Source organism: Pristis pectinata, chromosome 2 (genome assembly GCF_009764475.1).
Source record: "Pristis pectinata isolate sPriPec2 chromosome 2, sPriPec2.1.pri, whole genome shotgun sequence".
Lineage (NCBI taxonomy): Eukaryota > Metazoa > Chordata > Chondrichthyes > Rhinopristiformes > Pristidae > Pristis > Pristis pectinata.
In genome coordinates this window covers 3,490,961-3,518,863 of record NC_067406.1, presented here as the reverse complement: position 1 = coordinate 3,518,863, position 27,903 = coordinate 3,490,961, and the positions used below count along the sequence as shown (strand labels likewise).

The 27,903-nt window shown below is 47.1% G+C and overlaps 1 long non-coding RNA gene across 1 annotated transcript; it reads left to right on the top strand.

Annotated features, from left to right (window-relative positions):
* The first annotated feature begins 165 nt into the window (after positions 1-165).
* On the top strand, positions 166-27,627 carry LOC127583168 (uncharacterized). The gene is made up of 3 exons (XR_007958224.1): positions 166-217; positions 24,470-24,541; positions 25,974-27,627. It is a non-coding gene; the product is annotated as an uncharacterized LOC127583168 (long non-coding RNA).
* The last annotated feature ends 276 nt before the right edge of the window (positions 27,628-27,903 follow it).

Genomic DNA, 27,903 nt, shown 5'->3' with positions numbered 1-27,903 from the left:
GTGTCACAGCTACAGAGGAAGTGCATTGCAGGTAGACAAAAAGGTGCAAAGTCAAACAACTAGATTGTGAGTTCAAGAGTCCATCTCATCGTATAAGGGAACTGTTCAATAGTCTTATCACAGTGGAGTAGAAGCTGTCCTTGAGCCTGGTGGTACGTGCCCTCAGGCTCCTGTATCTTCTGCCTGATGGGAGAGGAGAGAAGAGAGAATGACCCAGGTGGGTGAGGTCTTTGATTATGCTGGCTGCTTCACCAAATTTGGCCCATATCCCTCTAAACCTTTCCTATCCATGTACCTGTCCAAATATCTTTCAAATGTTGTTAATGTACCTGCCTCAACCACTTCCTCTGGCAGGTCGTTTCATGTACTGACCACCCTCTGAGTGGATTTGGAATTGGAATTGGTCGCTTGTACCGAGGTACAGTGAAAAACCAGTCTTGCATACTGTAAAAAGTTGCCCCTCAGGTTCCTATTAAATCTCTCCCCTCTCAGCTTAAACCTATGCCCTCTATTTTTTGATTCCCCTTCCCTGGGAAATAGACAGTGCATTCACCATATCTATGCCCCTGATGATTTTATACACCTAGAAAAGATCCCCCACCCCTCATTCTCCTACACTCTAATGAGTAAAGTCCCAGCCTGCTCAAACTCTCTCCATAACTCAGTCCCTCGAGTCCCGGCAATATCCTTGTAAATCTCCTCTGCACTCTTTCCAGCTTAATGGCATCTTTCCTCGAACAGGGTGACCGAAACTGAACCCAATATTCCAAATGTGACCTCACCAACGTCTTGTAGAACTTATGGCTGGTGCAGGGCCAGATCCATTTACCTGCTTCGAAATAGGCACAGGAATAGCTCCGTGCAGACGGTAAATAATGAGGCAGACACAGGTCATCCCTGACACATTCGTCTCCCAAAGCGAAGAGTTGGTGTTAAGGACCTGATAACTTTCACCTGACACTGCATGATACTGTACCAAAGTCAGGTTGGCGACCTGATTTAAACATGCACAGAGTCCTGAGAAGGTATCCGTGATCCACCCTGTGGAAAGCCTTCTCACTGGTTCAGAAGACCCAGTGGCATGTCCATGGAAATGGACGTTGAATTTGGGGTGGCACACACCTTCAGTGATCTTGACCTCGGGCACTGTCTGTGTGGAGTTTGCACGTTCTCCCTGTGACTGTGTGGCTTTCCCTCCCGGCTGCTCCAGCTTCCTCCCACATCCCAAAGACGCATAGGTCGGTGGGGTAATTGGCCGCTGTGTATCACCCCCAGTGTGTGAGTGAGGGGTGGAATCTGGGAGGAATTAATGGGAAGTTGGGGAAAATAAAAAGTGGGATTGGTGTAAATTGATGGTCAGCAGGAACTGGGTGGGCTGAAGGACCAGGATGACCCTGTGACTGAGAACATTCGTGAGCCTGCAGAGCTGGAAAATAACTGGAAAATGAGGGTCAAGACAGAAAAATGTGAAGCACGGACATTGACAAGGGGAATAGGGAGGTCACTGTCCCAATGACTTGGAAGGTGAGTGTCTGGGTCGGGATCCAGGGACAGTGGGCTCTGGGAACACAGCACACTGACCACTGAAAGCTGTGCCTCGGGTTAGCAAGGGTACAAAGTGGGCGCACCGAGCTTTGGGCTTTCATTCCAGAGGGCAGGGAGTTGGGAAGTTCTGCTAAACCCGGTTCGAGTCGGTGTGGAGCACATTGGGACTATGGCACTACAGCCCGAGTCGCCATCTTGTGGACTGGATGGAGAGACAGTGCAGAAGGTGCAGAGACATTTTGTGAGGATCAGACGTTCCCAGGTCCAGGCAGCGGGCCAGTGGGGGTGCCACCCCACCTGACTGCCCACCCCTCTCCTGAACGTAACCCCGTACCCAGGTGTCCGCTCGCTCCTTGGAACCTTTCTGGGACCAGTGGGCACCGCAGGGGCAGGAGTACAACATGGACATGGATGATCATATTTTAACGTCGACTGTCCAGTCCTCCCCCACAGATGCTGCCCGACCCGAGTTCCTCCAGCAGCTTGTGTTTTTGCTTCAGATTTCCTGCATCTGCAGTCTCTGGTGTCCCCATGATCACATCTTAATCTGATGCTTTAATTTTACGTAGATTTGTAAAAATGAATTGAGAATGATGTAAATGTTGTAAATATGTAAATCATCCTCTTTTTGGGAAAAAAAGATGATACCTGAGTACTCGGGTCTACGCATTTGGGAAGGCTGATAGAGGCTGTACAGAGTAGTGGACACAGCCCATTCCATCACGGGCATACGCCTCCCCACCACTGACAGTAGCTACAGGAGGCGCTGCTTCAATGAAGCGGCATCTATCATCAGGGATCCCCACCATCCGGGCCGTGCCACCTTCTCGCAGCTACCATCAGGAGGAGGTACAGAAGCCTGAAGTCCCACACCACCAGGTTCAGGAACAACTACTTTCCTACAACCATCAGGTTCTTGAACCAACCTACACAACCCTAACCCCACTTCAGTAACGGGACACTATGGACCACCTCTTCCACTACCATGGACTGGCTCTGACTGTGTCTTTTTTGGAACTGGAATTGGTTTATTATGATTTGTTGTGATTTGTACCGATGTACAGTGAAAAACTTGTCTTGCATGCGTCAGTTGATCAATTCGTTACACAGTCCACTGAGGCAGTACAAGGGAAAACAATAACAAAACGCAGAATAAAGTGTCACAGCTACAGAGGAAGTGCTGTGCAGGCAGACAATAAGGTGCAAGGTCACAAGAGGTGGATTATGAGGTCAAGATTCCATTCAATAGTCTTATAACAGCGGGATAGAAGCTGTCCTTGAGCCTGGTGGTACGTGCTTTCAGGCTTTTGTATCTTCTGCCCAATGGGAGAAGGGGAGGAGAGAGAACGTGCGGGGTGGGTGGGGTCTTTGATTATGCTGGCTGCTTTGCCGAGGCAGTGAGAAGTGTAGACAGAGTCCATGGAGGGGAGGCAGGTTTCCGTGATGTGCTGGGCTGTGTCCACAACTCTCTGCAGTTTCTTGCGGTCCCAGGCAGAGCAGTTGCCCTACCAAGCCTTGATGCATCAAGATAGGAATTTTTGCACTAATGTCTTGCTTAATCTTTTTCTTTGCTGCCTTATATAATTTATGTATAATTTATGTTCTGTGTGTGGTCTGTACCTACGTGCCTGTGATGCTGCTGCAAACAAGTTTTTCATTGTACCTGTACCTCACCGCACTTGTGCACTTGGCAGTAAACTCGACTTGACTTGACTTGAGACGATTGGACTGAGGGAAGAATAGGCCATAGGGAAATAAGTGGGGGAACGGAATTGTGGGATTGTTCCATGATTGGGCCAACGGGAATATTATACCATACAATATACGGTATATAGCATCTTTCCATGTCATGATATATATTATATGATATAATATTCTCGTTATCTCTCTGTGTCCTCTTCCCACACCAGTAGTGGGAGAGGACAAGACTGAGGCAGCTCTCCAAAGAACTGAACAGGATAAGGGTGGTCACCTCACCTTCCCTCTCCCAGATAGTGAAGTTTGGGGAGCAGTAGCTCACTGGGAGTGAAGGGTGGGCTTCACTCTGTGTCTGACCCTGGGAGTGTGTGATGGGACGGTGTAGAGGGACCTTCACTCTGTGTCTGACCCTGGGAGTGTGTGATGGGACGGTGTAGAGGGAGCTTCACTCTGTGTCTGACCCCGGGAGTGTGTGATGGGACAGTGTGGAGGGAACTTCACTCTGTGTCTGACCCCGGGAGTGTGTGATGGGACGGTGTAGTGGGAGCCTCACCCCGTGTCTGACCCTGGGAGTGTGTGATGGGACGGTGTAGAGGGACCTTCACTCTGTGTCTGACGCTGGGAGTGTGTGATGGGGCAGTGTAGAGGGAGCTTCATTCTGTGTCTGACCCTGGGGGTGTGTGATGGGACAGTGTGGAGGGAACTTCACCCTGTGTCTGACCCCGGGAGTGTGTGATGGGACGGTGTAGAGGAAGCTTCACCCCGTGTCTGACCCTGGGAGTGGGTGATGGGACAGTGTAGAGGGAGCTCATGTGCAGTTATCAGTGCTTTTCTGTCCTGAAATGGGCGTGAATCCGTTCAATCCCAACTGTTAAGTCTCCACATCTTACACCATTGAACTGTATGTTAGTTAGGTCTGGTGGGAAGCCCCATGTGACTGCATTAACAAGACGGTAATTAAGAAAAGCAGTTCCCTGACTGAGCCATGACTGGATATTAAAGTCATGATCTAATCACTGATAGACGAACAATGCAGCAAGGCACAGTCATCAGTGTAGGAAAACAATCTCAACCCTTTCTGCAGAATGATTATCTGACAGCAGTGTCACGGCAGGGATGTTGAAGTCACAGGGCCTGTCGGCCAACGTTCACTGATTACGTCACGGGCCAGTTACTCTCTCGGCTGATGCAGGGGTTACAGTGCTGGTCAAGCAACACTGGGTCCATGAACTCAGTCCCCCTCTCTCAAGGGGTGGGGAGGGGTTCGCAGGGGACTGAGCCCAACTACATAGTCTGAGCACTCTTTTTAATCTAATCATTCACACAATGTGTGCATCACGACATTTACTAACCATTCCTAATCACCATCTGGAGGCTGTGGAGACACATCTTGGCCAGACTGGGTAAAGACATCAGATCTCCTTCCATGAAGAATACTGGCACCCTTTCCCGGTTACTGCTACTGAGACTTGGTTTTGTTCTAAATTCCAGAGTAATTTAAGTTAATTAAATTCTATTTCCGTGGTGGGATTTGAACTTGTGCCTCTGGAGGAAACCAAGAAGTCTGGCTGCCAGTTCGGTAATTTAACCCTTATGTTCCTGCTCTTTTTTCATATTAAACCCTGGTGTAGTTCATGACCTTAGGATGGCCCAAAGCATCTCACAACAACTGTGGACAGTACACTGTTAATGGCAAGATCCTTAACAGTGTTGATGAGCAGAGGGATCTTTGGGTCCAAGTTCATAGCTACCTGAAAATGGCAGCATAGGTTGATAGGGTGGTAAAGACGGCGTATGGCATGCTTGCTTTCATTAGTCGAGACACTGAGTTCAAGAGTCAGGAAGTTATGCTGCAGTTTTATAAAACTTTAGTTAGGCCGCATCTGGAGTATTGCATTCAGTTCTGGTCACCTCATTATAGGAAGGATGTGGAAGCTTTGGAGAGGGAGCAGAAGAGGTTCGCCAAGATGATGCCTGGATTAGAGGGTTGATGCTATGAGGATAGGTTGGACAAACTTGAGTTGTTCTCTCTGAAGCGGCGGAGGCTGAAGGGAGGCCTGATAGAGGTTTATAAGATTATGAGAGGTATAGATAGACAGCTGGTATCTTTTCCCCAGGGTTAAAATTTCTAATACCAGAGGGCATGCATTTAAAGGTGAGAGGGGATAAGTTCAAAGAAGATGTGTGGGGCAAGTTTTTTTACACAGAGAGTGGTGGGTGCCCGGAATGCGCTGCCTGGGGTGGTGGTGGAGGCAGATACGATAGGGTATTGGTATTAGTTTATTATTGTCACCAAGGTACAGTGAAAAAGTTGTCTTGTATACCATTCATACAGATCAATTCATCACAACAGTGCATTGAGGTAGTACAGGGTAAAACAATAACAGAATACATTGTCACAGCTACAGGGAAGTGCATTGCAGGCAGACAATAAGGTGCAAGGTCATAACAAGGTAGATTTTGAGGTCGAGTCCATCTCATCGTATGGGGAGACTGTTCAAAGTCTTATAACAGCGGGATAGAAGCTGTCCTTGAGCCTGGTGGTACGTGCTTTCAGGCTTTTGTATCCTCTCCCCAATGGGATGGGGGAGAAGAGAGAATGTCCATGGTGGGAGGGATCTTTGTTTGTGTTGGCTGCTCTATCGAGGCAGCGAGAAGAGTAGACAGAGTCCATGGAGGGGAGGCTGGTTTCCGTGATGTGCTGAGCTATGCCCACAACTCTCTGCAGTTTCTTACAGTCCCGGGCAGAGCAGTTACCGTACCAAGCCGTGATGCATCTGGATAGAATGCTTTCTATGGTGCATCGATAAAAATTGCTGAGGGTCAAAGAGGACATACCGAAATTCGTCAGCCTCCTGAGGAAGTAAAGGCCCTGCTGCACTTTCTTGGCCGTGGGGTCTACAGGAAAGATGTTGCTGTTTTCACAGAACCAGCTCCCACAAACAGCAATGTGATAACATGACACTGGGGTTAGCTTTCCAGTTTTTCTCTGACAGAGGAACACTGGGAGAATGTAACGGGACCAGTTATTGGATGGGTGCTTGATAGTCAGCATGGAATCAGAATCAGAATCAGGTTTATTATCACTGACGTATTGCAGCAGCAGTACAGTGCAAGAGATAAAGACATAATAACAACTATAAGTTACAAAAATAAATAAATTGTGCAAAAGAGGAATAACGAGGTAGTGTTCATGGGTTCATGGACTGTTCAGAAATCTGATGGCGGAGGGGGAGAAGCTGTTCCTGAATCATTGAGTGTGGGTCTTCAGGCTCCTGTACCTCCTCCCTGATGGTAGTAACGAAAAGAGAGCATGTCCCAAGTGGTGAGGGTCCTTGGTGATGAATGCCACCCTCTTGAGGCATCACCTCTTGAAGATGTCCTCGATGGTGGGGAGGGTTGTGCCCGTGATGGAGCTGGCTGAGTCTACAACCCTCTGCAGCCTCTTGTGATCATGCACATTGGAGCCTCCATACCAGGCTGTGATGCAACCAGTCAGAATGCTCTCACCGTACACCTGTAGAAATTTGCAGGAGTGGGAACTGAAGGGTCTATTTCCATGCTGTATGACTCTAATCCCCTGGGATCCCTTGGGGTCACTTGCATCAATCCCAGAGAGCAGATAGGATGTTAGTTTAACAACATACCTGAAGAATGAGAGTTCCACCTGTGACAGCTCCCTCTCAGTGTTGGGCTGGTGTCTCGACCTGGAGTCTGTATCCTCTCAAAGGGAATCCACATCATCCGGCCTATATGTGACTCCAGTCCCACACAACCTGCACATCTTCTCCTCACACTAACACTCCAAATTACAATTCCCAGACATCCAGACGCCAACCCCAGGTCATGGAATATTATCTTTTTATTGAATAATATTGGTTTGCTGCATTCAAAGATGGTATCAGGAATCCCACACACAGTACTGGACCAGGCCAGAGTGAAATACTGCCATGAAGAGAGAAGAGAAATAGAGAGAGAGAGAGAGTGAGAGAGAGAGAGAGAGAGAGAGAGGAGAAATAGAGAGAGAGAGAGAGAGAGAGAGAGAGAGAGAGAGAGAGAGAGAGAGAAGGACCCAGCCACATAGGGAGATGGTATGCATAAGAGAGACAGACAGACAGACAGAGACAGAGAGAGAGGAACCTAACAACATTGAGTTAGAGTAATACATCACAGAAACAGGCCTTTCAGCCCAACTGGTCCATGCTAACTCATGACTGTGTGGCCGGATTCTGCTCTAACTTCATCTACGAGTTGGCAGATAATACTACCGTTGTAGGCCGTGTCACAAACAGTGATGAATCGGCCTACCGGAAGGAGATAGAGAGCTTAGTGGAATAGTGTCATGACAACAACCTTTCTCTCAATGTCAATAAAACTAAAGAGCTGGTCATTGACTTCAGGAAAGGGGGCGGTGTACATGCACCAGTCTACATCAATGGTGCTGAGGTCGAGAGGGTTTACAGCTTCAAGTTCCCGGGAGTGAATATCACCAACAACCTGTCCTGGACAAACCACGTGGATGCCATGGCCAAGAAAGCTCACCAGCACCTCTACTTCCTCAGGAGGCTAAAGAAATTTGGTTTGTCCCCTTTGACTCTCACCAACTTTTACCGATGTACCATAGAAAGCATCCTATCTGGATGTATCATGGCTTGGTACGGCAACTGCTCTGCCCAAGACCGCAAGAAGCTGCAGAGAGTTGTGGATACAGCCCAGCGCATCACGGACACCAGTCTCCCCTCCTTGGACTCTGTCTTTACCTCTCGTTGTCTTGGTGAAGCAGCCGGCATAATCAAAGACCCCACCCACCCAGGACATTCTCTCTTCTCTACTCTTCCATCGGGTAGAAGATATAGGAGCCTGAGGGCACGTACCACCAGACTTAAGGACAGCTTCTACCCCACTGTGATAAGACCATTGAATAGTTCCCTTATACAATGAGATGGACTATGACCTCACGATCTACCTTGTTGTGACCTTGCACCTTGTTGCACTGCACTTTCTCTGTAGCTGTGACACTTTACTCTGTTATTGTTTTTACCTGTACTACATCAATGCACTCTGTACTGACTCAATGTAACTGCACTGTGTAATGAATTGATCTGTACGATCGGTTTGTAAGACAAGTTTTTCACTGTACCTCGGTACAATAATAAACCAATACCAACACCAATACCAATAACTAAGGAGCACATCTAAGCTAGTCCCATTTGCCTGAGTTTGGCCCATATCACTCTGAATCTTTCTTATCCACGTTCCTGTCCAAGTGCCTTTTAAACATGTGTGTGTGTGACAGAGAGAGACAAAGAGACCTAGCAATATAGGGAGAATGTGTGTGTGTGTGTGTGTGTGTGTGTGTGTGTGTGTGTGTGTGTGTGTGTGTGTGTGTGTGTGTGTGTGTGAGTGTGAGAGAGAGTAACACAGAGATAGAGGCACAATACTGGGAGATAGAGAGATAAAGAGAGAGAGAGAGAGGAGGGAGTACGTAGCGAGGTACCTCTTCTCGATGCTGCCATCAGGCGGGAGGTCCAGAAGCCTGAAGACCCACACCTCAAGGTTCAACAACAGCTTCTTCCCCACTGCCGTCAGGTCCTTGAACTGATCTGAAAAGCCCTAATTCTAACTCGGGCTAAATTCCTTTTCCTCTCTCTCAACTTGAACTAATATCATTATTTTATTTTGTCATGTAAGTGATGTATAATTTATGTAAATTTAAGTTTATGTTAACTTATGTTTGTCATGTCTGTAATGTCCTGTGTTGCTGCTGCAAAAAGCTAATTTTCATGGCATTTATACCCTGGATATACACTGTATGCCCATGACATAGGGATTGTGTGTGCATGTGTATGTGTGAAAGAAAGACAGACAGACAAACAGAGACACACACACACACACACACACACACACACACACACACACACACACACACACACACACACACACACACACACACACACACACACACACACGTACCTAACAGGTATGACATGTACAAAAGGGACGGGTTACACCTGAACTGGAGGGGGACCAATTTTCTTTTGGGCAGGTTTGCTAGAACTGTTGGGGAGGGTTCAAACTAGTTTGGCAGGGGGATGGGAACCAGAGTGATAAGTCAGAGGTTGGTGCATTTAGTGTACAAGCAAGTGCAGAGTGTGGAAAGACTGTGAGGAAGGAGAGGCAGTTGAAAGGGCACAATTGCAGTCAGTTGGATAGGCTGAAGTGTGTCTGCTTTAATGCGAGAAGTATCAGGAACAAGGCTGATGAACTCAGAGCACAGGTAAGTATGTGGAACTGTGACATGGTGGCCATTACAGAGACTTGGTTGTCACAAGGGCAGGAATGGCTGCTGGATATTCCAGGGTTTAGATGTTTCAAAAGGGACAGGGACGGAGGTAAAAGAGGTGGGGGAGTGGCTTTGCTGATCAGGGACAGTGTCACAGCTGTAGAAAGGGAGGATGTCCCGGAAGAATTGTCCACTGAGTCAGTGTGGGTGGAAGTCAGAAACAGGAGGGGAGCGATCACTCTATTGGGAGTATTCTACAGACCCCCCCAATAGCAGCAGAGACGCTGAGGGGCAGATTTTGGAGAGGTGCAAAAATAACAGCGTTGTTGTCATAGGTGATTTCAACTTCCCTAATATTGATTGGCAGCTCCTTAGTGTAAAGGGGAGAGATGAGGCAGAGTTTGTTCAGTGTATATAGGAAGGATTCCTGACACAGTATGTGGACAGGCCAACTAGAGGAGAGGCCTTTCTGGACCTGGTACTAGGCAATGAGCCTGATCAGGTTTCAGATCTCTCGGTGGGAGAGCATTTTGGAGATAGTGACCATAACTCCTTGACCTTTACCATAGCCTTGGAGAGGGATAGGAGCAGACGATATGGGAAAGTATTTAACTTGGGGAGGGGGAATTCTGATGCTATTAGGCAGGAACTTGGGAGCTTAAATTGGGAACAGATGCTCTTGGGGAAGTGCACAGCGGAATGGTTCTGTATAGGTTTGTCCCATTGAGGCAGGGTAAGGATGGTAGAGTGAAGGAACCGTGAGTGACAAGAGATGTAGAATATCTTGTCAAGAGGAAGAAAGAAGCTTACCTGAGGTTTAGAAAGCATGGATCAGACAGGGCTCCGGAGAGTTAAAAGGTAGCCAGGAGGGAGCTTAAGAATGGACAGGAGAGCTAGAAGGGGGCATGAGAAGGCCTTGGCGAGTAGGATCAAGGAAGACCCCAAGGTTTTCTACACGTATGTGAGGAATAGGAGGATGACTAGAGTGAGGGTAGGACTGATCAGGGATAAAAGAGAAAACATGTGCTGGGGTTGGAAGAGGTAGGGGAGGTCCTTAATGAATACTTTGCTTCAATATTCACCAGAGAGAGAGGGACCTTGATGTTTGTGAGGACAGTGTACGACAGGCTGATATGCTAGGGCATGTCGATGTGAGGAAAGAGAATGTGCTGGAACTATTGAAAAACATGAGGATAGATAAATCACCGGGGCCGGACGGGATAGATCCAAGGTTATTACAGGAAGCGAGGGAAGAGATTGCTGCACCTTTGGTGACAATCTTTGCGTCCTCACTGGCCACAGGAGTAGTGCCAGATGATTGGTGGGTGGAAAATGTTGTTCCTTTGTTTAAGGAAGGGAGTAGGGATAACCCTGGGAATTACAGACCAGTGAGTCTTACTTCAGTGGTGGGCAAATTACTGGTGAAGATTCTTATTGGTATTGGTATTGGTTTATTATTGTCACTTGTACCGAGGTACAGTGAAAAGCTTGTCTTACAAACCGATCGTACAGGTCAATTCATTACACAGTGCAGTTACATTGAGTTAGTACAGAGTGTATTGATGTAGTACACGTAAGGATTTATGGGCATTTAGAGAAGCATAGGCTGATTAGGGACAGTCAGCTCGGCTTTGTGAGGGGCAGGTCATGCCTCACGAGCCTGATTGAGTTCTTTAAGAATGTGACAAAGAACATTGATGAAGGTAGAGCAGTGGATGTGGTGTACATGGATTTTAGTAAGGCATTTGATAAGGTTCCTCATGGAAGGCTTATTCAGAAAGTCAGGAGGCATGGGATCCAGAGAAACTTGGCTGTGTGGATTCAGAATTGGCTCGCCCATAAAAGACAGAGTGCGGTGGTAGATGAAGCATATTCTGCCTGGAGGTCGATGTCCAGTGGTGTTGCGCAGGGATCTGTTCTGGGACCCCTGCTCTTTGTGATTTTTATAAATGACTTGGATGAGGATGTGGAAGGGTGGGTTAGTAAGTTTGCTGATGATACAAAGGTTGGTGGTGTTGTGGGTAGTGTAGAAGGTTGCTATAGGTTACAACAGGATATTGATAGAATGCAGAGCTGAGCTAAGAAGTGGCAGATGGAGTTCAACGCGGATAAGTGTGAAGTGATACACTTTGGGAGATCGGATTCGAAGGCAAAATACAAGGTTAATGGCAGGACTCTTAGCAGTGTGGAAGAACAGAGGAATCTTGGGGTCCACATCCATTGATCCCTCAAGGTTGCCACGCAGGTCGATAGGGTTGTTAAAAAGGCGTATGGAGTGTTGGCCTTCATTAGTCGGGGTATTAAGTTCAAGAGCCGCAAGGTGATGTTGCAGCTCTATAGAACTCTGGTTAGACCACACTTGGAGTATTGTGTTCAGTTTTGGTCACCTCATTACAGAAAGGATGTGGAAGCTTTAGAGAGAGTGTAGAGGAGATTTACCAGGATGTTGCCTGGATTGGAGAGCATGTCTTATGAGGATAGGTTGAGTGAGCTCGGGCTTTTCTCTTTGGAGAGAGGATGATAAGAGGCATAGATCGAGTGGACAGTCAGAGACTTTTTCCCAGCACAACAATAGCTAACATGAGGGGACATAATTTTAAGGTGATTGGAGGAAGGTATAAGGGGGATGTCAGGGGTAAGTTTATTACACAGAGAGTGGTGGGTGTGTGGAACGCACTGCCGGCAGAGGTTGTGGAGACAGATACATTAGGGACATTTAAGGGACTCTTAGATAGACACATGAAGGATAGAAAAATGGGGGACTATGTGGGAGGGAAGGGTTAGATAGATCTTAGAGCAGGATAAAATGTCGGCACAACATTGTGGGCTGAAGGGCCAGCACTGTGCTGTAATGTCCTATGTTCTAATAACCACAGGATACACGTAACTCACAGTATGACTGTTTAACTACAAATAAAGCTGAAACCGTGACTTAAGATTTTTTAAATGTCATTCTCACTCACTACTTCCTTCCAGTGGCAGAGAGCTGAATTTTATTTTGCGCATTAGATCTCAGTTTCTCTGGTAAGACCAGCATTGATTGCCCATCCCTGATTGCCCTACAGAAGGTGTGGGTGAGCCACCTTCAAGAACTACTGCAGCCCTTCTGGTGGAGGTGCTCCCACAGCGCTGGTGGGAGGGAGTTCCAGGGTTTAGACCAAACCTGCATGGTTGTGGTCAAACTACGAGGAAAATAGAAAGGCTGTTTCAGTCGACCTCTGGGTTGTAAAGATAGATGATTCTGTTTTTCTTCATTTAAGGAACATGCACTTTCACAGGCTGAGGCAGCATTTAATTGCCCGTCCCTAGATGCCCTTGAGAAGATATCTTCAATAGTCAGATGTACATCGAAACACACAGTGAAACGTGTCTTTTGCGTAGAGTGTTCTGGGTGCAGCCCGCAAGTGTCGCCACGCTTCCGGTGCCAACATAGCATGCCCACAACTTCCTAACCCGTACGTCTTTGGAATGTGGGAGGAAACCGGAGCACCCGGAGGAACCCCACGCGGTCAAGGGGAGAACATACAAACTCCTTACAGACAACAGCTGGAATTGAACCCGGGTTACTGGCGCTGTAATAACATTACGCTGACCGCTACACTACCGTGCCTAACCTTGAGAAGGTGGTGGTGAGCTGCCTTCTTGAACCTCTGCAGTCCTTGAGGTGTGGGTATCCCCACAGTCCCAGGATTTTGACCCAGCAACGGTGAAGGAACGGCGATATATTTCCAAGTCAGGAAGGTGTGTGGCTTGGAGGGCAACTTCCAGGTCGTAGTATTCCTCATGTCTTTGTTTCCCTCGTCCTTCTCGCTGGTGGAGGTGGTGGGTGTGGAAGGGGGTTTATAGGACAGTTGGAGAGTTGCTGCAGTGCATCCTGTAGATGGTACAAACTACTGCTACTGTGTCTCAGTGGTGAAGTGAGTGAATAGGTGAGGAAGGGGTGTCTATCAAGCGGGCTGATATGCTATTGGTACAGTTGTAAATAGTGCAGAAGACTGGCGCCGGATATAGTGTGATATAGATCAGCTGCAGATGTGGGCAGAGAAATGGCGGATGGAGTTTAACCCAGATAAATGTGAGGTGTTGCACCTTGGTAGGACTAATCTCAAGAGGCAGTACACTCTTAAGGGAAAGGCCCTTAACAGTGTTGAAGAGCAGAGAGACCTTGGGGTGCAAGTCCATGACTCATTGAAAGTGGCTACACAGGCAGACAGGGTGGTTAAGAAGGCTTATGAAATGCTTGCTTTCATCAATCGGGGTATTGAGTACAGGAGTCAAGAAGTTATGATGCATCTCTATAGAACTCTGGTTAGGCCACATTTAGAGTATTGCGTGCAATTCTGGTCACCTCACCACAGGAAGGATGTTGAGGCTTCAGAGAGGGTGCAGAGGAGGTTTACCAGGATGCTGCCTGGATTAGAGGGCATGTGCTATCAGGAGAGTTTGGAGAAACTTGGGCTCTTTTCTCTGGAGCGGCAGAGGCTGAGGGGTGATCTGTTGGAAGTGTATAAAATTATGAGGGGCAGAGATAGGGTGGACAAGCAATATCTTTTCCCCATTATTGAGCGATCCAATACCAGAGGGCATGCATTTAAGGTGAGAGGGGGTAGGTTCAGAACAGACGTGAGGGATAAGTTTTGTACTGAGAGAGTGGTGGATACCTGGAATGCGTTGCCTGATAGGGTGGGGGAGGCAAATTCATTGGGAGCTTTAAGAGGGGCTTAGATGGGCACATGAATGAGAGGAAAATGGAGGGATGTGGGCATTCTGTAGGTTGGAGGGATTAGCTATGTTGGCACAACATTGTGGGCCGAAGGGCCTGTTCTGTGCTGTACTGCTCTGTTCTGTTCTGTTCTCGTCCTGGATGAAGTCGAGCAACTTGAGTGGGCATCACAGTCATGGCTGAAAGGAGATCACAGCTGGGAGCTAAATATCCAAGGATATGCATCTTATTGAAAAGACAGGCAGGTGGACAGAGGGCGTGAGGTGGCTCTGGTGGTAAAAAGTGAAATCAAATCCTTAGCAAGAAGGGACATAGGATCAGAAGATCTTACAGCACAGAAACTGTCCCTTCGGCCCATCTAGTCCATGCCGGCCTGATCTCCTGCCTAGTCCCACCTACCTGCACCAAGACCATATCTCTCCAAACCCCTCCCATCCATGTACCTATCCAAACCTCTTTTAAATGTTACAATTAAACCCGCATCTACCATTTCCACTAGCAGCTCATTCCACACTTGGACCACACTCTGAGTGAAGTAGATCCCCCTCAGATTCCCCTCAAATATTTCACCCTAAACCTATGACCTCTAGTTCTAGTCTCACCTAACCAGGGGAAAAAGCCTGCATGCATTCACCCTATCTATACCCCTCATAATTTTGTATACCTCTGTAAGATCTCCCCTCATTCTCCTGCACTCCAGGGAATAAAGTCCTAACCTATTCAACCTGTCCCTGTAACTCAGGTCCTCAAGTCCTTGTAAATTTTCTCTGCACTCTTGTCGAATCCTTGTGAGCAGAGTTAAGGAACTGCAAGGGTAAAAAGACCCTGATGGAAGTTATATACAGGCCTCCGAATAGTATCCAGGATGTGGGGTACAAATTACAACAGGAGATAGAAGAGGCATGTAAAAAGGGCAATGTTACGGTGGTCATGGGGAATTTCAATATGCAGATAGATTGGGAAAATCAGGTTGGCATTGGCTCCCAAGAGAAGGAACTTGTAGAATGCCTACAGGATGGCTTTTTAGAGCATCTTGTGGTTGAATCCACTAGGGAAAAGGCAATTCCGGATTTGGTGTTGTGCATTGAACCAGATTTGATTAAAGAGCTTAAGGTAAAGGAACTCTTAGGAGGCAGTGATCATAATATGATAGAATTCACCCTGCAGTTTGAGAGGGAGAAGCTAAAATTGTATGTATCTGTATTACAGTTGAGTACAAGTGACTACAGAGGCATGAGAGAGGAGCTGGCCAAAGTTGATTGGAAGGGGACTCTGTTGGTATTAGTATTGCTTTATTATTGTCACTTGTACCGAGGTGCAGTGAAAAGCTTGTCTTGCATACTGATCGTACAGGTCAATTCATTACACAGTACAGTTACATTGAGTTAGTACAAAGTGCATTGATGTAGTACAGGTAAAAACAATAACAGTACAGAGTAAAGTGTCACAGCTACAGAGAAGTGCAGTGCAATAAGGTGCAAGGTCACAACAAGGTAGATCGTGAGGTCAGAGTCCATCTCATTGTATAAGGGAACCGTTCAATAGTCTTATCACAGTGGGGTAGAAGCTGTCCTTAAGTCTGGTGGTACGTGCCCTCAGGCTCCTGTATCTTCTACCCGATGGAAGAGGAGAGGAGAAAAGAGAGAATATCCTGGGTGGGTGGGGTCTTTGATTATGCTGGCTGCTTCACCAAGACAATGAGAGGTAAAGACAGAGTCCAGGGAGGGGAGGTTGGTGTCCATGATGCGCTGGGCTGTGTCCTCAACTCTCTGCAGTTTCTTGCGGTCTTGGGCAGAGCAGTTGCCGTACCAAGCCGTGATACATCCAGATAGGATACTTTCTGTGGTGCATCTGTAAAAGTTGGTGAGAGTCAAAGGGGACAAACCAAATTTCTTTAGTCTCCTGAGGAAGTAGAGGCGCTGGTGAGCTTTCTTGGCCATGGCTTCTACGTGATTTGACCAGGACAGGCTGTTGGTGATGTTCACTCCCAGGAACTTGAAGCTGTCAACCCTCTCGACCTCAGCACCATTGATGTAGACAGGTGCATGTATACCGCCCCCTTTCCTGAAGTCAATGACCAGCTCTTTTGTTTTGTTGACATTGGGGGCAAGGTTGTTGTCATGACACCATTCCACTAAGCTCTCTATCTCCTTCCTGTACTCCGACTCATCGCTGTTTGAGATACGGCCTACAATCATCTGCAAACTTGTAGATGGAGTTAGAGCAGAATCTGGCCACACAGTCATGAGTGTATAAGGACTAGAGTAGAGGGCTGAGGATGCAGCCTTGTGGGGCACCAGTGTTGAGAATAATCGTGCCGGAGGTATTGCTGCCTATCCTCACTGATTGCAGTCTGTCGGTTAGAAAGTCAAGGATCCAGTTACAGAGGGAGGTGTTGAGTCCTAGGTCTCAGAGTTTGGTGACAAGCTTACTTGGGATTATTGTATTGAAGGCAGAGCTGTAGTCAATAAACAATAGTCTAACGTAAGTGTCTTTACTGTCCAGATGCTCCAGAGCTGAGTGAAGGGCCAGAGAGATTGCATCAGCTGTAGACCTGTTTCGGCAATAGGTGAATTGCAATGGGTCCAGGTTGTCTGGGAGGCTGGAGCTGATGTGTGCCATGACCAACCTCTCAAAGCACTTCATGATGGTGGATGTCAGAGCCACTGGTCGGTAGTCATTGAGGCATGTTACCTTGCTTTTCTTTGGTACTGGGATGATAGTGGTCTTCTTAAAACAGGAGGGAACCTGTGATTGAAGCAGGGAGAGGTTGAATATGTCTGCAAATACTTCTGCCAGCTGATCAGCACAAGGTCTGAGCACACGGCCAGGGACACCATCTGGGCCAGGTGCTTTCCTCGTGTTCACTCTCCGGAAGACTGATTTTACGTCCTCCACTGTGAGCACAAGTTCAGCTGCGTTGGTGGTTGTCAGGGTGTATGGTGATAACCCACTTCCCTTTTGTTCAAAACGCGCATAGAATGCGTTAAGTTCATCAGGAAGGAATGCGCTGTTGTTAGCTATGCAGCCCGACTTCGTCTTGTAGCCTGTTACGGCATGTAAGCCCTGCCATAACTGGCGGCTGGTCAGGGACTCTATTTTGAGTTGGTATTGCCTCTTGGCATCCCTGATAGCTTTGTGAAGTTCATACCTCGATCTCTTGTACAGATCAGGATCACCAGATTTGTGTGCAGCAGTCCTCTCCTTCAGTAGGGAGTGGATCTCCCGGTTCATCCATGGTTTCCTGTTTGGGAACACTCGTATTGTCCTCTTTGGTACACAGTCCTCCACACACTTGCTGATAAAGTCTGTGGTGGTGGCATACTCATCAAGGCTGGCAGCTGAGTCTTTGAACATGGACCAGTCCACTGTCTCAAAGTTGTCACTTAGGAGCTCATCTGCTTCCTCAGACCAGTACTGCAAGAGTCTCTGTACCAGATCCTCCCATTTCAGTTTCTGTTTGTATGTAGGGAGAAGGAGCACAGCCTGGTGGCCTGATTTCCCAAAGCGAAGATGAGGGGTGGCTCGGAAGGCATCTTTGATGGTTGTATGGCAGTGGTCAAGGGTGTTGGTGCCCTTGGTGGAGCAGGAGATGTGCTGATAGTATTTTGCTAACACACTCTTGGGGTTGGCCTGATTGAAGTCCCCTGCGATGATGAAGAGGGCCTCAGGGTTGTTGACCACGGAGTATATCTCACTGAGTGCAGGCTTCCCTAGCAGGGATGACGGTACAGCAGCAATGGCAGGAGTTTCTGGGAGTAATTTGGAAGACTCAGGATCAGTTCATCCCAAAGGAGAAGCAGCATTCTAAAGGGAGGATGAGGCAACTGTAGCTGACAAGGGAAGTTAAAGACAGCATAAAAGCAAAAGACAGGGCATACAATATTGCAAAAAGGCAGCTAAAAAAGCAATAAGGGGAGAAAAGATGAAATAAGATAAGATCTCTTTCTTAGTCACATGTACAACGAAACACACAGTGAAATGCATCTTTTGCGTAGGGTGTTCGGGGGGCAGCCCGCAAGTGTCGCCATGCTTCTGGCGCCAACAGATATGAAGGTAAGCTAGCCAATAATATTAAAGAGGATACTAAAAGTTTTTTCAAATATATGAAGAGTAAAAGAGAGGCACAAGTGGACATCGGACCACTGGAAAAATGATGCTGGAGAGGTCATAGTGGGGAACAAAGAAATGGTGGAGGATCTGAATAAGTATTTTGCATGTCTTCACTGTGGAAGACACCAGCAACATGCCAGAAATTCGAGAGAGTCAGGGGGCAGAAGTGAGTGCAGTTGCCATTACTAAGGAGAAGGTGGTTGGGGAAGGTCTGAAGGTGGATAAGTCACCTGGACCGGATGGACTACACCCCAGGATTCTGAAAGAGGTCGCTGAAGAGATTGTGGAGGCATTATTAATCATCTTTCAAGTATCACTAGATTCAGGAAAGTTTCCGGAGAACTGGAAAAATCACAAATGTCACTCCACTGTTTAAAAAGGGAGGGAGGCAAAAGGCAGAATATTATAGGCCAGTTAACCTGACTTCAGTGGTTGGTAAGGTGTTAGGGTCCATTATTAAGGACGAGGTTTTGGGATACTTGGAAGCGTGTGACAAAATAGGCCGAAGTCAGCTTGGTTTCCTTAAGGGGAGATTTTCCCTGACAAATCTGTTGGAATTCTTTGAGGAAGTAACAGGCAGGACAGACAAAGGAGAGCCATTGGATGTGGTTCACTTGGATTTTCAGAAGGCCTTTGACAAGGTGCCGCACATGAGGCTGTGAAACAAGATAGGAGCCCATGGTGTTACAGGAAAGGTACCAGCATGGATAGAAGATTGGCTGACTGGCAGAAGGCAAAGAGGGGGATTGACGGGGGCCTTTTCTGATTGGCTGCCGGTGACTCATGTGTTCCACAGGAGTCTGTGTTGGGTCCACTACTTTTCAAATTATATGTTAATGATCTGGATGACGGAAATTGATGGCTTTGTGGCCAAGTCTGCGGACAATACAAAGATAGGTGGAGGGGCAGGTAATGTTGAGGAAGCAGGGAGTCTGCAGAAGGACTTGGACAGGTTGGGAGAATGGGCAAAGAAGTGGCAGATGGAACACAGCGCAGGGAAGTGCACGGTCATGCACTTTGGTAGAAGGAATAAAGGCCTAGTCTATTTTCTAAATGGTGAGAGAATTCAGAAATCGGAAGTGCAAAGGGACAGGAGTCCTAGTGCAGGATTCCCTAAAGGTTAACTTGCAGGTTGAGTCGGGAGGCAAATGCAATGTTAGCATTCATTTTGAGAGGACTAGAATATAAAAGCAAGGATATAATGCTGAGGCTTTATAAGGCATTGGCCAGACCACATTTGGAGTATTGTGAGCAGTTTTGGGCCCCATATCTGAGGAAGGACGTGCTGGCATTGGAGAGGGTCCAGAGGAGGTTTACGAGAATGATCCCAGGAATGAAAGGGTTAACATATGAGGAGCATTTGATGTCTCTGGGCCTATACTCGCTGGAGTTTAGAAGGATGATGGGGGATCTCAATGAAACCTACTGAATATTGAGAGGCCTGGATAGAGTGGACGTGGAGAAGATGTTTCCAGTAGTGGGAGAGTCTAGGACCAGAGGGCACAGCCTCAGAAGAGAAGGACGTCCCTTTAGCATTGAGATGAACTGGAATTTCTTTAGCCTGATGGTGGTGAATCTGTGGAATTCATTGCCACAGGCGGCTGTGGAGGCCAAGTCATTGGATATATTTAAAGCAGAGATTGACAGGTTCTTGATTAGTAAGGGTGTCAAAGGTTACGGGGAGAAGGCAGGAGAATGGGGTTGAGAGGGAAAAATAAATCAGGCATGATTGAATGGCGAGCAGACTCGATGGGCTGAATAGCCTAATTCTGCTCCTATGTCTTATGGTCTTATATTGTTGAAGCTGCACTCACCCAGGCAAGTGGAGAGTGTTCCGTCACACTCTTGACTTGAGCCTTGTAGATGGTGGACAGGCTTTGGGGAGTCAGGAGGAGAGTTACTCTCCATAGAACCATAGAACCATAGAACCATACAGCACAAAACAGGCCCTTCGGCCCACCATGTTGTGCCGTCCATCAAACCACCCTCACACTACCTAACCCCTTCCTCCCGCATATCCCCCCCATCCCACACTCCTCCATGTGCCTATCCAACAAGCTCTTGAACCTGTTCAATGTACCAGCCTCCACCACCACCCCAGGCAGTGCATTCCATGCACCGAACCACTCTCTGGGTGAAAAACCTCCCCCTGACATCTCCCCTGAACCTCTCACCCAGAACCTTAAAGCCATGCCCTCTCGTCTTGAGCATTGGTGCCCTGGGAAGGAGGTGCTGACTGTCTACTCTATCTATTCCTCTCAGTATTTTATATACCTCTATCATGTCTCCTCTCATCCTCCTCCTTTCCAGTGAATAAAGCCCTAGCACCTTAAGCCTTTCCTCATATTCCATACACTCTAATCCAGGCAGCATCCTGGTAAATCTCCTCTGCACCCTCTCCAATGCCTCCACATCCTTCCTATAATGAGGCGACCAGAAACTGAACACAGTACTCTAAGTGTGGCCTAACTAGAGTTTTGTAAAGCTGCATCATCACCTCGCGGCTCTTAAACTCAATCCCGCGACTTATGAAAGCCAACATCCCATTGGCCTTCTTAACTGCTCTTTCCACCTGTGAGGCAACTTTCAGTGAACTGTGAATATGAACCCCCAGATCCCTCTGCTCCTCTACACTGCCAAGTACCTTGCCATTCACCCAGTACTCTGTCCTGGAGTTTGTCCTTCCAAAGTGTACCACCTCACACTTCTCCGGATTGAACTCCACAGGATTCCCAGCCTCTGACCTGCTCTGTCATCTTTAGATGCCCTAGTATTTAGTGTTTTGACTGTGGCACCGTACTACTGTGTCCAAACCTCTGCAACTATCCAACCTTTCTGTCCCTCTCCTTGTGTGTTGCTGCTCGATTTCATACTCATTACCTCTGACTGAAAGTCCAAGTTAAATGATTTGTTTACACATCTGTAATCTCTCAGCCCAGTGTGTGATCCCTTGACTGTGTTCTTCTTAAGTTCCTGTGTGTGAAAGGGATTTGGAAAACATTCACTTACCTTCTTAGGAGGTTAAGGACATTCTAAAAAACTTCCGCAGATGTACTGTGAAGGTATCCTGGTTGCATCATGGTCTGCTATGGCAACTCAAGTGCACAGGAACATAAGAAACTGCAGAGAGTAGTGGACTCTGCCTAATGCATCACGGACACTCTATCTTTTGGGAGAGGAGGATGAGAGGTGACTTGATAGAGGTGTACAAGATGATGAGGCATAGATCGAGTGGACAGTCAGAGACTTTTTCCCCAGAGTGAAAATGGCTAACACAAGGGGTCATAATTTTAAGATGATTGGAGGACAGTATAAGGGGGATGTCAGGGGTAAGTTTTTTACACAGGGAGTGGTGGGTGCGTGGAACGTACTGCTGGCAGAGGTTGTGGGGGCAGGTACATTAGGGACATTTAAGAAACTCCTAGATAGCCACATGAATGATAGAGAAATGGAGGGCTATGTGGGAGGGAAGGGTTAGATAGATCTTAGAGCAGGATAAAATGTCAGCACAATATCTTGGGCCAAAGGGCCTGTACTGTGCTGTAGTGTTCTATGTTCTATCCCTCCCCACCACCAGTAGTATCTACAGGAGGTGCTGCCTCAAGAAGGCAACATCTATCATCAAAGATCCCCACCATCTGGGCCATGCCATCTTCTCACAGCTACCACCAGGCAGGAGGTACAGAAGCCTGAAGTCCCACACCACCAGGTTCAACTACAGATGCTTCCCTTCAGCCATTCAGTCCTTGAACCAACTGGCAAAACCCTAATCATTACAGTTGAGCAACACCATGACCACTTTGATCAATTTGCATTAAAACGGACTTTGTTTTTTTGCTCTCATTGTGTTCTTTCTTGTAAAAGTTGGGTATACTTTATGTTTAATTCACATTTTTCTTGTGAATGCTGCTTGTCTGATGCTATGTGCCTGTGATGCTGCTGCAAGTAAGTTTTTCATTGCACCCGTGCAGACGTGTACTTGTGCACATGACAGTAAACTCGACATTGACTTTTACTTCGAATATTTCAGTTTTCTTCAAATTTCTTCTTCAGAACACAGCACAGAAGGCCATTCGACTTCCTTCCTTTTCCTTGCTCTTTGAAGAAATTATCCAAATAACCCCTCCCCTGATCTTTTTCCACAAGTATCCCCCACAAATATTTTCCTTTTTCCAGTATTTGGAAGATGTGGCGGCTTTGGAGAAGGTGCAGAAGAGGCTCATCAGATGCTGCCTGGATTAGAGGGCATGAGCTGTAAGGAGAGGTTGGACAACCTTGGATTGTTTTCTCTGGAGCATCAGAGGCTGAGGGGAGACCTGATAGGGGTTTATAAAATTATGGGAGTCTTTTCCCCAGGGTTGAAATGTCTAATACCGGAGGGGATGCATTTAAGGTGAGGGGGGAAAATTCAAAGGAGATGTGCGGGGCAAGTTTTTTACACAGAGAGTGGTGGGTGCCTGGAATGTGCTGCCAGGGGTGATGGTGGATATAATAATATGATCCAATACGATAATAACAATACAATAAGCATTGAGACAGTCACATGGAAGGATACGTCTGATAGGATTAGTTTAATTTGGCATCATGGTCAACACAGATATTGTGGGCCAAAGGGCCTGTTCCTTTTCTGTACTGTTCTATGTTCTGTCTGGTTTGCTTTTGAAAGTTCCTGTTGAGTTTTCTTCCACTGTCCCACCAGCTTGTGAATCCCAGAAGTGGGCAAATATCACTTTGGAACAGGTTGGAATAAGTCTAAAATTAGTCAGACTGGATTAAGCATCACGCAAGATGGTCTGTGCACATCTTAAGGGAGGAGTATGGTGGGATGCTGGTTATTTTACCGGAGTAAAATAAGGATTATGAGGATAGGTTGAGCAAGCTAGAACTTTTCTTTTTGAACAGAAGGAGGATGAGAGGTGACTTGATAGAGGTGTACAAGGTGATAAGAGGCACAGATCGAGTGGACAGTCAGAGACTTTTTCCCAGGATGACAATGGCTAACATGAGGGGACATAATTTTAAGGTGATTGGAGGAAGGTATAAGGGGGATGTCAGGGGTAAGTTTTTTTACACAGAGAGTGGTGGGTGTGTGGAACGCACTGCCGGCAGAGGCGGTGGGGGCAGATACATTAGGGACATTTAAGAGACTCTTAGATAGACACATGAATGATAGAGAAATAGGGGGCTATGTGGGAGGGAAGGGTTAGATAGATCTTAGAGCAGGATAAAATGTCAGCTCAACACTGTGGGCTGAAGGGCCTGTACTGTGCTGTAATGTTCTATGTTCTGTGTAATAATTCACAGAATAGGTTGAATAATCTCAAACCCAGGTAAAACCCTAAATTCATTTGAGTATTGGGCAGTATCCTTGCATCATCCAAGACCATTTCGAACAAGGCAGTCTAACCACTTATCTTTCACATTTAATGGCCAGTACCACCAACTTGTCCCCCACCATCAACATCCTGGGGGGATCAACTGGCCAGAAACTCAACTGGACCAGCCACATAAAGACGTGGCTACCAGAGATCAGGGGCAGGTATCCTGTGGTGAGTGGCCCACCTCCTGACCCACATGCCCATCAACTCCTCTGATTTTCCGACCACCCAGCTACTCCAGGGTAAGTTACAGCTGCCAATCAACCTACCAACCTGCGCGACTTTGGGACGTGGGAGGAAACCGGAGCACCCAGAGGAAACCCACGCACTTCACAGGGAGAACCCGCAAACTCCGCACAGACAGCACTCAACGTCAGGACCAAACCCGAGCCTTTGAGGCAGCAGTTTCTCTACTACCTGCACCATCACAACCTCCACTAGAATCCACAGCATCCACGGGTACAATGGGGCATTTCCGGGACCAGCGGGCACCACAGGGCCTGAGTGTGTTCTGGATAGCGATGACCGTGTTATAATTTGAAACTGTAAAAAGTGTGTATGGTGAAGTGTTGTAATATTGTGTTAATGCAATCCTGTAATCACTGAACAAACCACCTTTGGAAAAGGAAACAAGTCATGAACCACACCCGCCCCCCCCCACGTAAATAATTAAAACCTAAACTAAACCCAAGTAATTGGAGGGTTTACCTCTTTGCTTCCTTTGCACAGTCCGTGGTTCAAACTCGGAGGGTGAGGTGGAGCTTTGTGCTTGGCTTCATGAGGGTTGACATCATCCAACAGGTGAGGGAATCCATCAATAGTATTGGAGCTTTCAAGTCAAGTCGAGTTATTGTCATGCGCACAAGTATGGTGAGGGATAGGTACAATGGAAAATTGCGGCAGAAGGACGGATACCACACGCACAGACAACACGAGAACATAAATTATACCTAAATTATACAAGACCATGAAGAAAAGACCGCATCGAATAAGACATTATTGCAAAAAAAAAAAACCACGATCAGAGACAGGTCCACGGCAGTGCGAGAGGTGGTCTGTAGAGTCCCCGTTGCTGAGGTAGGGTTAGGGTTGTGCAGGTCGGTTCGAGAACCTGATGGTTGTGGAACTTCAGGCTTCTGTACCTCCTGCCTGACAGCCCAAACTCTGTGGTTCATGTCTATGTATTTCCCATGGCCATTATATAACCACTATACCCATGGACTATACAGTAAAACTCAGGTCATCCAGTCTCCAACTATTTGGAAATCTCGATGGAGATTTTTCTCAAGACGTTTCTCAAACTGTGGAGAACCACTGGGGCCCTGGTTCCCACCGTCCCCTGAGACCCAGCTCGGTCCCAATTCCTGTGCTTCCCTGAGACTTACCAGGACCATGGTTCCATGGTCCCTGAATCTCACCAGGTCCCTGATCCCTGCACTCCCCTCAATCTCACCAGGTCGCTGATCCCTGTGAGAATGTGTATAAGGTATAAGGAAAGGTTAGGCGAATAAAAGATTGTGAGCCCTGAGACGTGAATTAAAGGGCACATCACTATGGCTGTACAGACTGCTTGAAATAGCTGTGCTTCGCTTTGCAGTGCCTTGCTCCAGAGATTTTGCTTGCTTCAGCTAGTTTTCTGCAGCCTTGAGGTATGATAATGCCAGTACAATCAGTTCCTGTCTCAGCAAGTCTGCACACTTGACTCTTGCTCCACTAAACTGACCCTGACCCCACCATGAGAAACCTTATGTTTACAAAGATAACCGGTGGAACAAGATGGTCTGAAAAGATTAAGGAACTATAGCTTTAGTAGAAATAGTAACCTTTTAAGTAAATTCCTTTGTCTGTAACCAATCACAATGTAGAAAATAAGTGCCATGCTGCCTGACTAATGCATGATCATCCTTGTATGGTAATTGTTTGCACCTCTGAAAAGGTATAAGAATGTATGTAGATCAATGTATCTCAGAGACCACCTGGTCCGGCACGTAGGTGCCTGGCTTGGTGCTCTCTCCTCGGATCAAGTAATAAAAGATTGAACGAGAACAGTGGTCTTTTGAGGCTTCTCTCCGACCGAGTTCGACACCTGCACTCCCCTCAATCTCACCAGGTCCCTGATCCCTTGCAATTCACTGAGTTGACTGGAAAATTTATGATAATGCTGTGTAACATCTAAAAACTCAGATTTATTATCACTGACTTATATGATGTGAAATTTGTTGTTTTGCGACAGCAGTACAGCACAAAAAAGGGAATAACGAGGTAGTGTTCATGGGTTCATGGACCGTTCAGAAATTTGACGGCGGAGGGGAAGAAGCTGTTCCTGAATCATTGAGTGTGGGCCTTCAGGCTCCTGTACCTCCTCCCCGATGGTAGTAACGAGAAGAGGGCATGTCCCAGATGGTGAGGGTCCTTAGTGATGGATGCCACCTTCTTGAGTCACCGCCTCTTGAAGATGTCCTCGACGAATTTTAAATAAAGTGTGCTAACTAACATCCAATAATCCGGAAGATCCACTAGTCCGACACCCACCAACTTCTGTGTGCCGAATTAACGGAGTTTATGTTACTGCTTTTATTTATTTCTTCCAAGGTGTGTGGGTGTTAACAGCGAAGGCAAGTGTTTGCCTTGTCTACAATCTCTAGGGTCACATTCTGGCCACACCAGTGGATATCAGTGAATTACATGGGCTTTTACCACAATCCAGTAGTTTCCTGGTCACTGAGGTTGGATTTACAGTCCTGGCTTTTATTGAATTAACTTCTTAAATTCCGCCACTGACACAATTTGAACTCGCCTTCAATCAGTCTGCAGGAATTTAGCTTTGGTCTACTGAGTTGTGATTGGATGCAATATTCCACTTATCATCTGCCCCAGCCATTAGGACGTTGTCCTCTGCCCCACACTGAGTGTCCCATCAGCGTTCTCCTGGTGGCTTGCAACTGGACGTGAAATGTGAGTGAGCTGTCACAGACTCACTGAGATCCTCTTCAACTGCCTTCCCTGTTGGTCCATAGGTAGAGTCATGGGGTAGGAGAGAGGCACAGAAACACTGCCTCTGGCCCACCCCGACCATTAAACACCCAGTTAGTCATAGAGTACTACAGCACAGAAACAGGCCCTTCGCCCATCTGGTCAATGCCAACCTGATCTCTGCCTTGTCCCATCTACCTCCACCCAGACCATATCCCTCCAAACCCCTCCCATCCATGTACCTATCCAAACTTCTCTTAAATGTTACAATTGGACCCGCATCCACCACTTCCGCTGGCAGCTCGTTCCACACTCGCGACCGCCCTCTGAGTGAAGTAGTTCCCCCTCAGATTCCACTTAAATATTTCACCTTTCACCCTAAACCTACGTCCCCTAATTCTAGTCTCACCCAAGCCGGAAGGGAAAAAGCCTGCATGCATTCACCCTATCTACACCCTTCACATTTTGTATACCTCTATAAAATCTCCTCTCATTCTCCTGCGCTCCAGGGATAAACTCCTAACCTATTCAACCTTTCCCTGGTCCTCAGGTCCTCAAGTCCCGGCAACATCCTTGTAAATTTTCTCTGCACTCTTTCAAGCTTATTGATATCTTTCCTGTAGGTAGGTGACCAGAACTGCACACAATATTCTAAATTCAGCCTCACCAACGTCTTATACAACTTCAACATAACATCCCAACTCCTGTACTCAATGCCCTGATTTATGAAGGCCAAAGTGCCAAATGCTCTCTTTACGACCCTATCTACCTGTGACGCCACTTTCAAGGAACAATGGATCTGTATTCCCAGGTCCCTCTGTTCTACCGCACACCTCACTGCCCTACCATTCACTGTGTAAGTCTTACCCTGGTTTGTGCTCCCAAAGTGCATCACCTCACACTTGTCTGCATTAAATCCCACCTGCCATTTTACAGCCCATTTTCCCTGCTGGTCCATATCGCTTTGCAAGCTTTTAGAGCCTTCCTCGCTATCCAATACGCCCCCAACCTTGGTGTCATCCGCAAATTTGCTGATCCAGTTTACCACATTATCATCTAAACCATTAATATAGATGATAAACAACAACGGACCCAGCACCGATCCCTGCGGCACACCACTAGTCAAAGGCCTCCAGTCAGAGAGACAACCATCTACTACCACTCCCTGGCTTCTCCCAATCAGCCAGTTG